This window comes from Myodes glareolus, chromosome 13 (assembly GCF_982192425.1).
Source record: "Myodes glareolus chromosome 13, mMyoGla1.1, whole genome shotgun sequence".
NCBI classification, from domain to species: domain Eukaryota; kingdom Metazoa; phylum Chordata; class Mammalia; order Rodentia; family Cricetidae; genus Myodes; species Myodes glareolus.
This window is the reverse complement of record NC_142038.1, coordinates 44417253-44435138: the sequence shown is the minus strand read 5'-3', so window position 1 is coordinate 44435138 and position 17886 is coordinate 44417253. Positions and strand designations below refer to the sequence as shown.

Sequence of the window (17886 nt, the reverse complement as noted above, 5' to 3'; positions counted from 1 at the left end):
TCCGTTCTCCGCGGCTGCGGTGGCTCCTCCCGCACGGTGCGCTCACTTCAGCTCCAATTCCCAGCGAGGATGCTGTGCCTGCCTCCTCTGCCTCCGGGTACCAGGAAGCCCTGTGTCCCCCACGAGAGGTCTGGTCCTGCCCGACTGCCCAGGAGGCACTCCCAAGCGGGGCTGGGGAGATGCCCAACAGGTTCCCCTTGGTAGGCAGTGGCTTCAAAATGCAAAAAAGGAGAGCCCTCCTCCCTTGGGAGAGCGGGCAGCCGCGACAAAATGGTGCCTTTCCGGACCCACGCTGCAGTGGCGAGATGGCAGGGGCAGGATTCAGGCTTGCCTTGCCGAGACGAGGGTGCTGGTCCCACGGGAGGGCGGCTCCCACAGGCGGGGGCTAGGAAAGCTGGCAGGGAGCTAGGCAGGGCGCTGTAGCCAGCGCCAGCGCTCTCAACCTCACACCCACAGGCGCGCACTCGCAGCTGCTGCTGGTGGTGCTGCTGCTCCTGCTGCAGGAGGCTGGAGGCGGCTGGTGCATTAAAGGCGAGGCTCCTCCCAACCGCGTCAGCAGCCCCAGGACTCTTCCCCAGCAGCAGTGGGAGTCCAGGCGGAGGCTGCGGCTGCTCTCTGTTGCAGAAGTGTGCCTGCAGCAGCCAAGGACACCTGGACAGCGAGTGGCTAGCTTGCAGGTTCACAGGGCGGTGTGTGTGTGGGGGGGGGGGGGGGGGAGGGTGGCTGTAGCTACACTATTTCAACCTCTCCCCTCTGGTGCCTTGTAGCCAAGGGCTGCACAGGGCTTGTGCTCAGAGACCCTTAGCTCACTGCTTTGCTCCAGACACCTGCCTGCACTTCATTCAGGACAGCATTTAGAAGCAGCTTCCTCTGGGTAGAAGGCCACATCTAGGTCCCTTTTGCTAACGGGATATGATGCAGATTGCGCCTTACTGAAGTTCAAGGGCGGGAGGCCTGGAGCTTCAAACCCGTAGAAAGCTGGAAAAGGAGCTTATTCGAAGGTTAACCCTGCACGTTAGGACTACAGAGTAGAGCGGGGCCAGAACTTTGAGACTGCTATCATGCCCGATTGCTTTCCAAGTGGTCTAACATTTAACTGTGCAAAGCTGGTGTTCGGAAATGCATCAGTGTCTACACAGTCAGAGATGTAGTCTATATAATACAGGCTGAGTTATGGGTCAATCTGTTATGACTGAAGAAGCACACTCTCTGTAGCCCTTTAAGTTTTCTTTTGGACAGACACGGGAGCTTCTTGGCTCAGGTGGAGCTTCTCGGCTTAGGTGGAGCTTCTTCAGAATGTCTACCGTATGCCCTCAGCATAATAGGTCCCTGAATGCAGAAGGGAGACTGGGACCAACGAGGGCCACTGCTACCCGTATAGAATTTAAAGAATCCAATGGAACATACAAAAGACCTGTCTTCTTCAGCTCAGAGCAAAGACAGGATCCACTCCTCAGCCTACACCTCCCTAAATGGCAAATTCCACATTTGAAAGAAAATGAGATCATTACTATTACAAAACAAACAAAATAATTTAACAGAACAGTCCAAACCACGAGAAGAGCAATTTGGAAAAGAACTTCTCCCCGCTTTCCTTCGGAAGCAGTATGCATTTCTCTGAGTGTCACTGTAGGGAGAGACATCAGCAAATGTCTTGCTCAGTTAAACTCCAGAGTTTAGCCAGATGGACCCCGAGGGACCCGTGAGTTAATTATATACATACAATGAATGCTTCAGGAAACACAATTTAGAAAGAAGCATTTGAAGTTTTAAAAAAAATGGGAAAACAAGTCCTTAACTGAGGTTGGGAATTGCCACCAGGTTTTAAAGGAAAAAAATAGATGTGTCTGGTGGGTGAAAAATGATATTGTTTCCACCCCCAGAAAGTAACTGCATCTTTTGGGGAAGAAGGGAGTCGAAATGCTTCCCTGCAATTTGGAGGTGAAAGGTGGGCTTCCATTAGATTCTACTTTAGCTTCATGTAGTTGTTAAATCTCACATGCTTGTTTGACTCTGTTCAAAAGCCACATGTGAAATTTAAGTGACAGATGAGAATTGGTACAAGTTGGTTCAATCTGCTTCAGGGTTGTTCTACTGCTGGCGTCTTGCACATTGAGCTGGGGGCCTCACCAAGGCTGCTTGGTTCCCATGGGGACACCTTTCTGCTTCTCTTGGAGACTGGCATGTGGTACAGAAGAAAGAAGGGAAAGGGTAAGTTCATTTGTCAGGGCATCAGAGTGCAGAAGTGTCCTGCCTTTGCATAAAACAATCTTAGACTGTGTGCAACAGCAGGGCTGAGGACCTGGGAATTGGGAAATTCACCGCCTTGTCAGCTTAGAATATGGGCTGGATTGGAATAGAGTTGGATGATGTAGAGTTGTATGATGTAGTGGGCTCAGGCTTATTGGTCAGATTAAGTGTGAGGGATTTTCCATGATAACCCATGAGAAATACAACCTTCCCCTAGCCTCTGAGTCAGCTAAATTTCCCCTTTGGTATGTTCTGCAATATTCTGCCTGCATTCCCTCCTCAACACAAAAGACACAAGTCCTAAGAGGGCACACGAGAAGGACTTCCAGTCCCACTCACTAAGTAGACTTCAGAGTTACGGAAGGCTGTTTCTCGTCACTGAGATCACACCACAGACCTCTACTATTTTTTGTTTCCAATTATTTTTGCCTTTTTACTGACACTTGTTTTTCCAGCATTTGCCTATGATTATTATCACCAAATATTTTCATCATGTCTCCAATATCAGGTTATCTGCCACTTAGCAGGTGCTTGCTTATATTTATTGAATGGTAATATATATTAAATAAATATAGTTAGTGGCATTTAGTCTTTTATTTCTCTATGACAAAAATCAGGCAAAAACAATCTACTGTGAGCCTGCAGTTTTCTAGCTTATACCTCCTGCTGCTATGGGAATAATTGTTCCCATCCAGTCCTACATGTATGCATGCTAAAAATTACTAAACATTTGGTATGTCCTAGCACTGGTCTAAGCATTGGGAATACAGACAATATGAAACAAAGTTCCTTTCTTCACAGAAGAATGCGAGCTTTGAGGTAGGACACATCCTATAACCAAGCCCACTGGTTGGCGAGGTGGCTGGACGCAGGAGGAGCATAAGTTCAAGGCCAGCACGGGCTACACCTTGAAAGGGGGCTGGAAAGATAGCTCGGCAGATAAAGGTGCCCATACCCTAGCCCGATGACCTGAATTTGACCTCTAGAACCCACATAGTAGAAGGAGAAAACTGACTCCTACAAGCTGTCCTTTGACTTTCACATTTATGCTCTCTCTCTCTCTCTCTCTCTCTCTCTCTCTCTCTCTCTCTCTCACACACACACACACACACACACACACACACACACACACACAATGTAATAAAAAATTCAAATAGACAGACCATAGCATAACATCAAGTATCAAGCTGTGACATCAGGGAAAGCTTCTTTTCATGTACCTACTATGATACTCCTGTGTCTGCAAGCAGGTTACAAAACCTCACTGAACCATAGATTCTCTTACCTATAAGTTAGGGAGAAAGATGGCATCAATTTCATAAAACCACTGTGAAGACTAAATAAAATAAAATGCCATCTGGAAAGAATGCTTCGCTATTGCTTAGAGGTTTCGTTCGGTTTTGTCGTACTACCACCATCGATTTCCAACAAATCTGTGTGCCAGGTGACGGATGACACAGGATGGGGATTCCACACACCAGTTTGTGAGATGGCTAGTTAGTCTCCATCATCATGGACCTTAGCGTCCAATTTATAGTTTAAGTAGAGGGCCACAATCTCCAAAGGGGGCGGCAGAGAGGGCTCAGGAAGGCTGACCTAATTCAGCCTTGTGTCTACATAAAAAGAGCCAATTACAAGTACACTGCACTCCTATGCTACTCCATTCAGCATGACAGCAAGTGGATACATCTTTTTTTCTCACCCTTGTCCTTGGTCTCCTTTCTCAACACAACTCTCCCTGCTTGCCCAGGTAGTGCTTCTGACACACGCTGAGACCCTTGAGTGCAACCTATGCAATTAACACATTAAACAACCACAACTTTGTTAAACCCTTTGATCCACTCCAGTCTCCCAAGTTATAATGTAGTCTTAAGGTGTCAGGCAGTCCCACTTTGTACCCCAGCTCAGGCATTTATGAATCCCTTGAGCTTCAGCAAGCAGTTTTGCATCTCTGAGCCTCTGTGTCTAAAAATCAGGCCAGAGCCCTAGCAGTCCCTTCCCAGGGTTGTGGAGTGGCTTCAGAGACAATGTAAGGGAAGCACTTGGTCCAGGCTTGGCCTAGAGCCAGACCTCTCCAGATGAATGACGGCTTTCTCTCCACAGTGCTTCATGGAGACCTCTGTCTGCAGAGAGCTAGAGAGTCACACTACAAGTTGGTCTGCTCCATGAACACAAGTGACCTAGAAACCCGAGTATTATAACCTCTGGTTGTCTTGATGAACAGCTAGAAGCAATATAGATGATATTTTAGCACCTTGCAAAAGAAGCCTATCTACAATGCTGATATAAATGTGAGGAAAGAGGACTTTTCCTTCTTGGTGCTTCTGTGGCTTCAGATTTAACTACACTTCCCCAGTGAAGGAATCCCATGGATTTCCTTTCCAGGAATTCCACTCACCCCATGTCCACCCTACTCTCTGAGGTGGTTTAAGCGCTGGCTGCCCAGAGACTGACTTCTTGAATGTCAAGCAAGTTTGTAATTCTTTCTTGTGCATGCTACAGCATGTAATCCTCCGTGAGTAATTCTTTAACATGGCATTTCACTTAGGAAAGGAAAACAAAGCCTTTTGTGGGACCTTTGTACACTGTGTGCAGATATATTGCTGTGACTGGCTTAATAGAGAGCTGAACAGTCGATAGCTAGGCAATAGGTATAGGTGGGATTTCTGGGGAGAGAAAGGAAGAGGAGAAAGAATTAAGGGGTGGGAGACACGGAGAAGAAACAGGAGGTGCAAGCAAGATGGAAAAGAGGTAATGCCACATGACAAAACATAGATTAATATAAGTGGGTTAATTTAAGGTATAAGAGCTAGTTAGGAATAAGCCTAAGCTACAGGCCAAGCTTTAATAATTAATAAGAAGTCTCTCCATGTCAGCTGACTGCATAACAGAAAAAGAATTGCTACAAAAGTCTTTGGCCCTCCCAGTGCTGTGTGGACCTCTGGGCCAAGATGTGTAGGATGCACATCCCTGTCCAGTCGGGTCTTGAGTGATGTTATGATGGTGGTATAAGACCTGAAATAGATTGTGAGGATAGTTGTATCAAAGAAATAATAAGTTTCTTAGAATAACTATATAATCAAGTTGTTATTTTTTAAACATGAGATTCAGTCTTTAAACAATAGCTAGCAGATCAATAGAAACTCAGCACTTGCTGCAGGATCTTTGCTGCCCACCCCTTTGCACCCATTCCTTGCTGAAGTAATTATACTTCTGTGTTCCTGCCTTCTTGCACCCACCCCTTAAATTCTTACTTTTAACAAAAAGATTACTCATATTTATCAGAAGAATTTTTTAAAGACAGGCTTTCTCTGTTTAACAGTCCTAGCTGTCCTGGAACTAGCTTGTAGATCAGGCTGGCCTTGAACGCTCAAAGATCCACCTGCCTCTGCCTTCCAAGTGCTGGGATTAAACGCATGTGCTACCACTGCCTGGCTACTAGAAGAAATTTTATGAATCCTTTGATTCCTTTCAAGTTGGTTATGAAATTATCATGGTAGACTCCTGAATGATTGCTTCTGGAAGGTTCCTACACCTGTCAGTGTAAGAAATGCTGGTCAACAGTCCAGGCCCCATAGTTACTTTACCCTTGCCTTGATAAGCCTAGGTGTGAATCAAAAATATCTACAAAAACATTCATTGGCAGCTCCTCTTCTTGTCTACTGTGGTGCTGATGAAATCAGAGTAAAAGCAAAAAATCCAAAGCCCAGATCTGAGGGCCAGAAAGAAAACATCATCTTAAATTCTTCTCAATCAGTGGTTCTGGAGTTAAAACTGATTGTCTTATACAGGGTAGTTTTAATTTGCATCATATTTGTTAAGTACAAGCGATGATCTCCAAAACCAGTTAAGCAGCTCTCTGGGGGCACTGTCTAGCACCTGCTTATCATACACAAAGCAAAGCTCTAGTATAATTTATAAAGAAGAATATATTGAAAAACAATTTGTAGATCTAAAAAAATGTACCAAAAATATCACTTTATAGAAGTTACCCTTAGTAAATAAGGTAGGGTTCAAGAAAATAAAAACTGAAGACATGAAGTTATTTCTCAGAGTCTTGTTTGAGGAGTGGGTAACAACTGCAGCATCCACTAACAGAACTGGCTGGGCAAATGATGGTGTCTTCACATATCAAGCAACTATTGAGTTCTTGATGCAATAATGGTGGTTAACACTTAGTGAGCACAGGCACTAGGCTCTGTGCAAAGGGCTTTATTTTCCCCATCTCACTGAATACTCTCTATAGTTCCTAAAGTCAGCCCTATAATAATTTCCATTTTACTGAAGGCAGAAGAGCGTTAAAGAAGGGACCTGTCAGAGAATTAGAAGTCTGGCTCAGCCATGGTGGGTCTTTGAAGCCCATGCCCTTAACCACTGCGCTTGGTGGAGGTAAGTAGCACAGGGTCCCAATGGGATCCCCTCAATCTCTTTTCTAAACTACCTGCCTCTAGCTTTCTGATTTGTACCTCATCGGGTGAATATTCTGTCAACTGAAAATCATAACTGTGAGGTTGGTGAGGATGTGATACAATCCTTGGGCCTTTGGGACTGCAGAGTGCAGCCACACTATGTCACAGTTACTCAAAGTGTTGCCATTTCTCAGGGCACAGCAATTGCCACACCGCCTATACCCACTCAAAAGAACGGAAAGCACAAAAAGGCTTGCGTGTGAATGTTCACAGCTGTAGTATTCAAAATAAGCACTAAATGGACACAACACAAATGCCCATTGGTTGATGCACACACACACACACACACACACACACACACACACACTCTCTCTCGCACACACACTGAAATAGTATTTAGCAAGAGAAAGCAGTGAAGTACTGATACATGCCATGTCACAGATGAAACTTAACAAAAACAATGACTGGTGAAAGAAGCCAGATAAAAAGACCCATTACTTTTTGAAAAGTTAGTAGGCAGATTTGTAGGCAGAAAATAGAGTAGTGACTATCAGGGGCTGTGGGTGGGATGTAGGATCGGCTACTGGTTTCAAGAGCTCTTTTTAGGATAGCAAAAATGTTTTAAAATTAGAGAGAGGACACTGAGGCTCACACAAGTCTGATGGTCCCCAAGACTGATGTGTACAGCGCTTTCAAACATTAGGTTGTATGACGTGTAAGTTATGCCTGAATAGAGCTCTTCCTAAAAGATGAGTAACAAGCCATTGCCATCATCCCTGCTGTCATTCCCAGTGAGCGTGCTGTGTCCTTCAGACTTACCAGAACATCTCACGGTAAAGGAAGTTATTAAGGTTCTGCCATGAAAATGGCAGAGAGCAAAGTAAGCTGCACCCAGTTTTAGACAAAAAGGTGAACATGAGGTGGCTAGGTGGAATCTTTTTAAACTTCCTGCCCTGGCATTTTTGTCAAAAACAAAACAAAACAAAAATCTACAAAAACAAAAAAAACCCAACAAACTACCACCACCACCACCAAACCACAAAAGGAGAACCCTTAAACTCTTAGAATGCATCATTTTCTAGCAACAGAAAATAAAAAAATAAAGTGATTACATGAAGTATTTTATAGGCCAAAACCTTGTGTTGGAAAGATCAGACCATCCTTTGTTCATGGAAGTCAGAAGAAACTTGGAAGAAAATGCACCTGTGATCAGTGTGCACACAGCGCACTGAGTCTCAGAAATGTGCATGTGATCAGTGTGCACACAACACACTGAGCCTCAGAAATGTACATGTAATCAGTGTGCACACAGCGCACTGAGCCTCAGAAATGTGCCTGTGATCAGTGTGCACACAGCGCACTGAGCCTCAGAAATGTGCCTGTGATCAGTGTGCACACAGCACACTGAGCCTCAGAAATGTGCCTGTGATCAGTGTGCACACTGTGCACTGAGCCTCAGAAATGTGCCTGTGATCAGTGTGCACACAGCGCACTGAGCCTCAGAAATGTGCCTGTGATCAGTGTGCACACAATGCCTCAGAAAAGTGATACAAGCTTTTGTCGCTAATTTGACTGCAGCCACATTGAAAAGTTTAGAAAAACAGAAGGCCTTCATGTTAATAATTGTTTTAAATGTCTACTTTATGAAAATACAATTATTTCAATACATTCCAAAATATATAATTTCAACATGCAATCAATACAAAATTATTGATTCACTACAAAGTTACCTTTCTTTTGTACCAATCTTTGGAAAAAAATGGTTTATAATTAGAAATGTCTCCAAATTGGTTCCCAGACTGAACAGCAGGGGTGCAGAGGAACTGCTCCCCAAAAATGTCATTCCATTGACAGAAAAGCATTTTTACATATTCTTCCAGAAACAGTTATTCTACTAAGGACTGGATATGGAATTTGATGACCCTCAACACTATTTCAGGTTATACCATCAAAATATAAAAATATGTATGGTCATAAATTTTTACTTAAGATTTTACAGAATAGATATTTGAATGCAATTTTCACTTCACTCTAGAACTGCCAAACTGTAGTGATAAGGCGAGCAGGCCTGCTTTTTGTCCCACCTGGCTCCTGCATGGCTAGCTTTTCACCCGAAATAACAACATACAAATTGTATTCATTTAAACACTGCCTAGCCCATTAGCTCTAGCTTCTTACTGGCTAACTCTCACATCTTGATTAACCCATTTCTATTAATGTGCATACCGGGAAGATTCTAACCTACGTCCATCTTGGGCCGGGGCTTCATGGTGTCTGACTGACTCTGCTTCTTTCTCCCAGCATTCTGTTCTGTCTACTCTACCTATCTAAGCTGCTGTTTTATCAAAGGCCAAGGCAGTCTCTTTATTAACCAATGAAAGTAACACATAGACAGATGACCTTCCTCCATCACCAAACTGAATGAACAGAATAACAAAATACAAAAACTGTAAAAGTAACTGTAAAAGTACCTATGTGGCATACCATAACCCATAGTTACTCTCCGGCAGTAACCCCTCTACTAGGCCAACTGCTTGGCTGAACACCTATGGCTTCAGTTTCAGCTGGGAGACAAAACACAATATAGGCAGATGTCTGCCAGAAAAAGATTTTTTATGGTTCTTTATCTAGAAACTGTTAGGGTACAGGCATACTTTCTTATATATGAGAACAACCAGGGCTTTCTTAGATTAGATTGGAGAGCAGAATTTTGTGGTCACATGCTCAGTGGAAGACTCTCTGATGACGTCTAGAATTTGGTGCTTCACTGCCTTTGAGACAGGTATGGAACAGTTTTAAGTGTGCGACAGCATAGCCTTCTCCTCAGGGAACTATCCCTGCTGGTTCCTGCCCTCTATTCCTCTGAGCTGCCTGGATGGTAGCTCTGAGGCACACCTGCTGGGTCTTCCTCATTGCTTTGACTTATAGAGGCCAGAGTCCTGGACTTCACATCCCCAGCTCTTTCCTCAGTTAGCACCCAGAAGGTGTCATAGCTCCAGGTCTGAGCTTTGAGCATGGCCCTCTCCCCTAATCGTAACAGCTGAGCTGACATTCCCCTGGGTGCCTATGCAACACCTCCATTCTTAGTGCTACCTGCCATGCCAGCTCCACTTCCTGTCACTGAATTCTTCTTTTCCCCGCATGCTTCCCATCAAAGCCATCAGCTCTAACTTCAACATGGATCTGTAATTGACCAATTCTCACTATCCCAGCTGCTATTCCACGCTGCCCACGCTGCTCTAGTTACCAAGAGTGTTTCAACACGAGCCACTCTCCAGGCCTCCTGAAGCAGCCTGTTCCACCAGCACAGTGTTTATTTTTAAGATCTTAACTCTCTCTCTCTCTCTCTCTCTCTCTCTCTCTCTCTCTCTCTCTGTGTGTGTGTGTGTGTGTGTGTGCATGCACAGATTTGTGTGCATAAATGCAGTGCTCACAGAGGTCAGGAGAAGGCATCAGAACCCCTTGAGCTGGAGTTAAAGGACATTATGTGTGAGCCACTTGATATGGGTGCTGAGATACAAGCTCCTCACTGCTGAGCCTATTAAAAGCTAAGGTTCAGATCCTTAGTTTACCATAGTTTATTCCCTGCACCAAAGTCAGTCCTTTAAAATGTAGATCATTCCATGTCATTTTCTACTCAAAGCCTTTTGCTGAGTTCCTAAATGTTTGGACCAAAAGCTTCTTGAGATGTGGAAGGATTTGGCTCTGGCTATAGTTCTATTGTTTTGTCTTCCCTGAGGTATCACCAAATATTTCCAACTCCCCCACTGACACAGGGACATCCTAACTGTTCATTAAATATCACAGGGATAACGCTCTTACTCCAGAACCTTTGAATCTTATTTCCTCTCTGATCTCAAGTTCATCATTAGGTATTAGCATAACTCAGTAGTTCACTTCTTCAGGGGATAAACCTTTCTGGGGTGGTTTCCTCTATATAAATAAAGCCATACCCACCAATCCTCCACCAACCCTCTTTTCCTGTGGTGCAAACAGAGAATATACATTGGTCTGTCTTTGGTTACTATACAAGGAGAGTAGGATTTTTGGGGAGTCGGGAATTCCTTGTACCCTACACTTAGCACCCACAACAGTGGCTGCTTTGCTAGTTAATCTAAGCCGTGGCTGTCAGTCTGTGAGTCTCTATCCCTTTGAGAGTTGCATATCAACTATTCTTCATATCAGACATTTACATTACAACTCATAACAGCAGCAAAATTATAGTTAGAAAGTATCCACAAGATAATTTTATGGTTGGGCTCACCATAACATGAAGAACTGTATTAAAGGTTCATAATACTAAGAAGGTTGAGAACCAGTGTTTGCTCTAAGGTGTCTTTTGCTTCACTTTTTGAGTCCAGGTCTAATGCAGCTCAGGTTGGTCTCAAACTCACTATATAGTAGACCTATGACTTTCTAACCCTCCAGCCTTCACTTCCTCTGTGCTGGGATTACAGTCGTGTGTTACTATGCCTGGTTTATATAGTCCCGAGGATCTAATCCTGGGCATAGTGTATGCTAGGCAAACAAACTACCAATGACAGTTGGGTTATATCCCAGCCTTCTAATGCACCCACGTGTGTGTTTTTTTAAAGAATGGTGGTTTGAATAGGAATGGTCCTGACAGACCCGCATGTTTGAATGTTTGTCTCATAGGGAGTGGCACTATTAGGAGGTATGGCCTTGGAGGAAGTGTGTCACTGTGTAGGTGGGCTTTGGGGTTTCAGATGCTTAAGGCCAGGCACAGTGGCACACTTGATACCTTTGGATCAAGACGTAGAACTCTCAGTTCTGTCTCTAGCACCATGGCTAGCTGCATGTTGCTATATCCCACCATGATGATGATGGACTAGACATCTGAAACTGTAAGCCACCCACTGAAATGTTTCCTTCCTAAGAGTTGCTATGATCATGGTGTGCCTTTATAACAATAGAAACCCTAAGACAAAGTAATGAACAGTAAATGTAACATGTGCAGTGAAAACATTTGACCTAGGCCCAACAGAAACTGGCCCTTTCTTTAAGCTGTTGGCGGTAAAGCTGTGTTATACATGCGAACAGTTTGTACTTTAGGTTGGGGGACAGCCTCCCAGGGCACCTTAGGGTAGAACCAAGTACAGTACAGTGACTACTTGATTTGGGCTGGGAGCTTTGGGTCACATGATTTTCCATGCACCTAGTTACTGAGTCCAATTCTGTGGCAATCATTAACAACTTAGTCATTCCTATGGGACCTGCACAATGGTGCTCCAATGACAAGCCTGACCGCCAGGCTTAGAAAAGCTCTGGTGGTTGATCGTACCCTGTGCAGGTTGTCATAGTGATGACAGGAGGGTGATATGCTAAAAACAAGGGAAGCTTTGCCTGAGATGCCTCCAGATCTTGTTCAATACAATTCTTCTTCGGTTGACCTTAATATGTACTTTTCCCTATAATGAGCTGTAACCATGTGTATGACAGCGTTCAGTGAGGTTTGCTAATTCTCCTGACAAAGTATTGAAATTGGGGTTAATTTGGGACCTCCTATTTGTAGTTGATGTCAGGAATTGGGGTAATCTTGAGGACAGTTCTTTCAAATTTTATAGCTTGTCTAATTCTTGGTAGTGTGAAATACTCTTTTGACAAGGTTCAGGTTGGAAGGTGGGCTTATAGGCCATTAGGTCTGGCCCATCATCATTTTGTGGATAGGAAACTGAACCATAGAGAGAGGGAGAGACACACCCAGATTACCTAGTGACTTAGTAACTGGCCAGAAGTATTACATTTGTTAGCATGTCTTCTATGCTCCACCACTAGGATGTTTGATAACTTTCAAGACTGACAAGTATTTCAAAGTGTATATATACCACATTTTTATTATCCCTAAAATTATATACATACAAGTAATATTATATGAACTGAGCAGGTAGCATCTATGCACGTGTGTGTGTGTATCATAACAACTAGAAAATAGAGTCCATAAAATTGAGGGGGGGAGTGAGGGAGGGGAGAGGGAAGGAGAGAGAGAGAGGTGGAGAGGTAGGGGAGGCATGAAAAGAGTTGAAGGAAGAAAAACAGGAAACGATGAAATTATATTTTAATTAAAATTTTTTAAAAAAATTCCCCCAAGTCAGTAGGCCCAGTTAAATAAAACTACAAAGTAACTGGTTTGTCTTGCCTGCTCTCCTGCCCTGTTCTGAAGCTGTGGAAGAGGAGTATCAATTTTCCTGGTCCACAGACTGAGAGAGATCTGAGCAGGAAGTCTGTTTACTAGGAACCAGCCCCAAATGCCCCTTTCCACACCTCCATAGTCTGTTACTTTCCCCACCTTAAGCAGAAAACTGCAGACCACAAGCAATTTTAGAGGCCATAGGATGGACCACATCGCAAATTTTGCCCAGCATGTCAGAAACATGGTGAAGGGTTCAAGGTGCTACACAAACAAGGCTGTTGTCCTCGGCATGAGGACACTGGTATGGCAAGCGAAGGAAGGCGGAATCCAAGAGCTATGTGGACCTTGAACTTGTAAGCAAGGTTGTGTATATTTTAAACTCAATAAATATTTATGGAATAAGCACAGAAGGAAAATAATCATATTAAACATCCCTCAAATAGAGACCCTGCAATTTCCCTTTGGCATCTGACGGAGCCACAAGGACTGAACGGAAGATGAAGATGAAAGAGTATGAATTTACATCTGAAAAGTAGCGTAGGCCTCGGAACAATGGAACAATGACTTGAACATGTGGGGATCACAGCCATTTTGGACAACTGAATACAAAATTTGGATTACTTCCCTGGGTATGTGAGGTGGTGGGACCTGGGGTGACAAAGCTTGGGTGCTTACTGCTTCCAAGAGCTGACTCACTAAGTCTGTTTTACATAGTAGAGAAGAACAAACTTGCCTGCAGCCCAAGGAAAGGTATGAGGCTGAACCCAGGCTTTGAAGCCTGCTGCTAGCTGGCCCCTCCGCGCACACTTCAGTGGGAGGAATAAGTGGGAGGAATATCACATGGACCACACTGGCTGGTAATGCTACAAGGCTCCATCTGAGTCGTTTCAAAGACAGGTAAGATAAAAGAGGCAAACTTAAAGACTATGCATTTGAGAACCTGCTCGGTTCTGAGTTCAGACCTTGGCTCTGATGTTTCCTACCGGTGTAATTGTGGGCAAGGTAATCATCATGTTTGTTTTAATTTCATTTGCAAAACGGTGAGCAGCAGTCAGGTCACAGAGTGGTTGCATAGCCTAAAACGGCACACGGCATATAACGCATCCAATAGCAGTGAGCGCTCGTCATCAAATATCGGTAACCCTGACTGCTCTGTGCCTGTCATCGCCGAAATGGGTGCCGGGCTAACTCACTTGTCCAGTTCTCACTCTGGAACTGTTCCACTCTTACTGTTTTTATTTTTCCAAGTTTGCTCAAAGCCATAGTTGCAGGACAAAGCAGTATGAAACTGCTGGCGTGAGTGGGTTTGTGTGGAGGTGTGTCTTCATCCACCGCCAGGCCTGCCTTGCTTGCTGTGTTCTTACCACTAGCCTTTGAAGGCATTGGCAGGGAGCTCACACCTTGATGGGAGAGAGAAGGTTTGAAATGTATGTTCAGGCAATGGAACCTCCGCAGCTTAAAGATTTAGAGGCATTTACCCAAGTGAGGAGGGTGTCAGCGGGTAAAAAGCATGCATAAGATACCAGCCCAAGACTCTGAGATTGTTATGTGCAGGAGTCACTGTAAAATAAAACCACAAGGTTCTTTGTTCACAGAGCACCAGGGATTTTAAGACAGCAATAGCAGAATGTGTTGTCAAGCATGACATGCCTGTGTGTGTGTGGAAGACTTATGTTACCGAATGTGCCATAGACCGTGGAGCTGGCCCAGCCTTGAAGGACAGGAGAACTCAGAGAGGGATTACCAGATTTCCATCTTTGGCACAACAACACTGTCCGGATTGCTGGCTGAACCTTTCCTATCTCCCTCTTTGTATACCCTCTTAGACTTTTCCTTCTAATTTAAATGTTTCTACTGCTTTAAGAAAACCCACGCAGATCTTATTCTTCAAATTCCAGCTGAGCTCCAGCTTAGAGAAAACATGACAGAATGAGGAGCCCAGACTCAAAATTCAACAGGCAAGGGTGGAGCTTGCTTTCCGTCAATACTGAATAACAGGCAATGTTTATCCGTTCTCTGTAAATCAGTGTACTGAACCAGTGGGCAGCCAACTGGAAATCTCTCACAAAGGGGGCAGGAAGATTTGACTGGAGACCGTATTATGCTTTTTGGCCACCCAGACCCAAATAATCCACAAAGAAACTATATTAGTTACCAGCACTGTTTGGCCAATAGCTTAGGTATATTCCTAGCTAGCTGTTACAACTTAATTAACTCATTTTTATTCATCTATGTATCGCCACAAAGATGTGGCTTACCTTACAGTTCTGGTGTCTGTCTCCTTTGGCAGCTACGTGGCATCTCCCTGACTCTGCCTTCTTTCTTCCAACATTCAGTTTACTTTTCCTGCCTAGCTCTATTCTTCCCGGTCAGGCCAAAGCAGCTTCTTTATTAACCAATGGTAATGAAACATATCATAGCATACAGAAAGGAATCCCATATCAGGAGGATCACCAGACTTCACAAATACAGGAGGAGCTTAAAACACTCACGTCCGACATTGACACAAAACCTAAAAAAAAAAAGTACTCTTAATAAAGTTTTCTTCACTTTTCCAGGCGCAAAAAGGGCGTACCAAATGCCCACTAACATACATACACATGCACACGCGCACACACATGCATACACACACACACACACACACACACACACACACACACACGGGCATGTGGACATGTCTATTTCCATGACAGAATCCTAATTAGCTTTGGCTTATATGAATCTGCTTTCTTGTTCTCTTATTTAACTTCTCTTGGTTCTCGAGTCTATCTTTATAAATCCCACTTTACTCTCTTCACCAAATTAGCGTGAATCTTTCTGAAACACATATCTGGTTTTCTGTCACTCTAATTTGAAGCGTGGCCTATAACAGTTTCCTAAACCCAAAGACACAGAATTATCAATGTCTTTTGAGGTACTATCAGTGTGTAAAAGAGGTACAGGATGTGACATCCCCCAAAACATAAAAAAAACTAATTACCCTATATGATCTAATAGTTACTGTTTCTCTTGATGTGATAAAACACCACGACCAAAAGCAACTTGGAAAGGGAAGGGTTTATTTCATCTTACACTTCCGGGCCATGCGCCATCATCAAGGAAAGTCAGGGCAGAAACCCAAGGCAGGAACCTGGGCACAGAAATGGAAGCAGAGGCTATAGAAGAGCCATGCTCACTGGAATAATTCCCAGGGCCTGCTCGATTTTGTATCTTATACATCACCAGACAATCTGCCCAGAGATGGCAGTACGCACAGTGGGCTGGGCCTGTCTACATCAATCATCAATCAAGAAAATGCTTCACAGACTTGTCCAGAGGACAATCTAGTGGGGACACTTTCTCAGCTGTGGCTCCTTCTTCTCAGATGACAAACCTATGTCAAGATGACAAAAAAAAAAAAAAAAGCAAGAAACAACAACCACGGCACTTTGAGGCAGCCTTCGGTTGGAGGTGTCCAATGTATATCAAAAGACAGAATTCCTGTCATAAAGAAGGTAATTTAGCTTTCTCTAGGCTGGAATTTCCTGTAATAAATTAATTCTATTTACTTTCTACGGAAAAACACTGCCAGTTGCAGGCCTGAAACTTGTCAGGCTCTTGGGTGTGTCTTGTCAGCCCCCTTCCAGAATCTCTGGCTTTCTCTGCCTCTTCCTACCTGTGTCCTATCCTCTAGAACCAGTGGGCAGTTCCAGGTTTTTGAGAACTTTGAGCTTGCACTACTGCGCTTGCTGTCAACAATATCTTCCTACTATTCATCTCTTCTTCGATTCCCCAGTGACATGTCATTTGTCCCTTAGGGCTCAATGGTCCTGTAAAGACATACCACTGTCAATAACCGCTTCCTAGCCTATTTTCAAGAGTTGATTATTTCCCCCAAATTTTGTAATCAAAAGAGTTCCGATATTTGTTAAACAGATTTTGGTCACAGATGCTCACAAGCAGATTGCAGTGTGGACAACCTTTCTAAAGGGTTAAAGTAGCTGATGCTCGCTTGGAAAGAAAAGAACAGATCATTTCTTTTTCTGTCTTTTGAGTGCTGTCCACTTTTCCTTAGGCTAATCAAGAAGCTCCGTGAACAGGCCCAACCTTACCCTTTCTCTTCATCCGCAGTAGCACAGACCCACACAGCAGCTGCCCTTTGGAAAGGTCTACAACTGTCCACTCATGTGGCCACTAACTCAACTCAGGCCACTGCCACTTCTCAGCTTCCTCCTGTGGCCCCTTAGCAAATTTTCCATTCTCCATGAATCTTCCCCTTAGCGCAAATCTGAAGGCTCCAGTTGCCCTCGAACAATCCCTAAATGCTTCCCATAACTCTTAGTGAAAGATAAATTCAAGGACCCTTAAGACTTAGCCACAGACCTATAAGAGCTGGGGAGTACTTTTCTACGCTCATTTCCATCAGTTAAGATCTCACGGTCTACACTGGGAGCCTAGAGGAGCCCATGGGAGTTTCCCAGGCTTTCTGGGCTTCTGTGTGTATTTTATTTCTTTTGACATTCTCTTTGACTTCCTCTGGAGAATTCTGAGGTTCTAGACGCTAATGGAGGATGATGTCCTTCGACTGTGAGCTTACACATCTGGGTATTATCTCTGTTGTGATAATGGAGGATGATGTCCTTCGACTGTGAGCTTACACATCTGGGTATTATCTGTTATGATAATGGAGGATGATGTCCTTCTACTGTGAGCTTACACATCTGGGTATTATCTCTGTTGTGAGTCTTTGGCTCTGCTCTGTGTCGTACTCATGGTTGGATCCATGCCTAACAGAGGCAACATGAACTTGTAGGTTTGAATGAATCATTTTTGAATCTGTTAGTTGACTGGATCAAAGAATAAATAAATGGATGAAAGAAAGGGAAGCTAAGAGGGGCAATATGTGTGCCATGAGAGAAGGGACTTAAAGCTTTATCTTGTTCCTTTGGCCTTTATCTTCTGTGCCAACACCCATCTTCTTCCCTTCAGTGCCCGGAGCTCTATGAGTTCACTCCACCTGCAGGGCCTTTGCGTTTTCCTGAGTTGTCTTTCCTCTCTTGCCCATAATTAAAGCTGCCCTATATACTTCAGAGTACT

General features: G+C 44.0%; 1 protein-coding gene across 5 annotated transcripts in view; it reads right to left on the bottom strand.

The window, feature by feature from the left end:
* Positions 1 to 17886, bottom strand: part of Ppp2r2b (protein phosphatase 2 regulatory subunit Bbeta) — a 398449-nt gene that overhangs the window by 249189 nt on the left and 131374 nt on the right. The window contains exon 1 of one of the 5 annotated variants that reach the window (XM_048419514.3): positions 47 to 484. The exons of the other annotated variants lie outside the window; for them this stretch is intronic. The gene's annotated coding sequence lies outside the window, so the exon portion shown is untranslated. Of the gene's footprint in view, positions 1 to 46; positions 485 to 17886 lie in introns of those variants that run through there. 5 annotated transcript variants of the gene reach the window in all.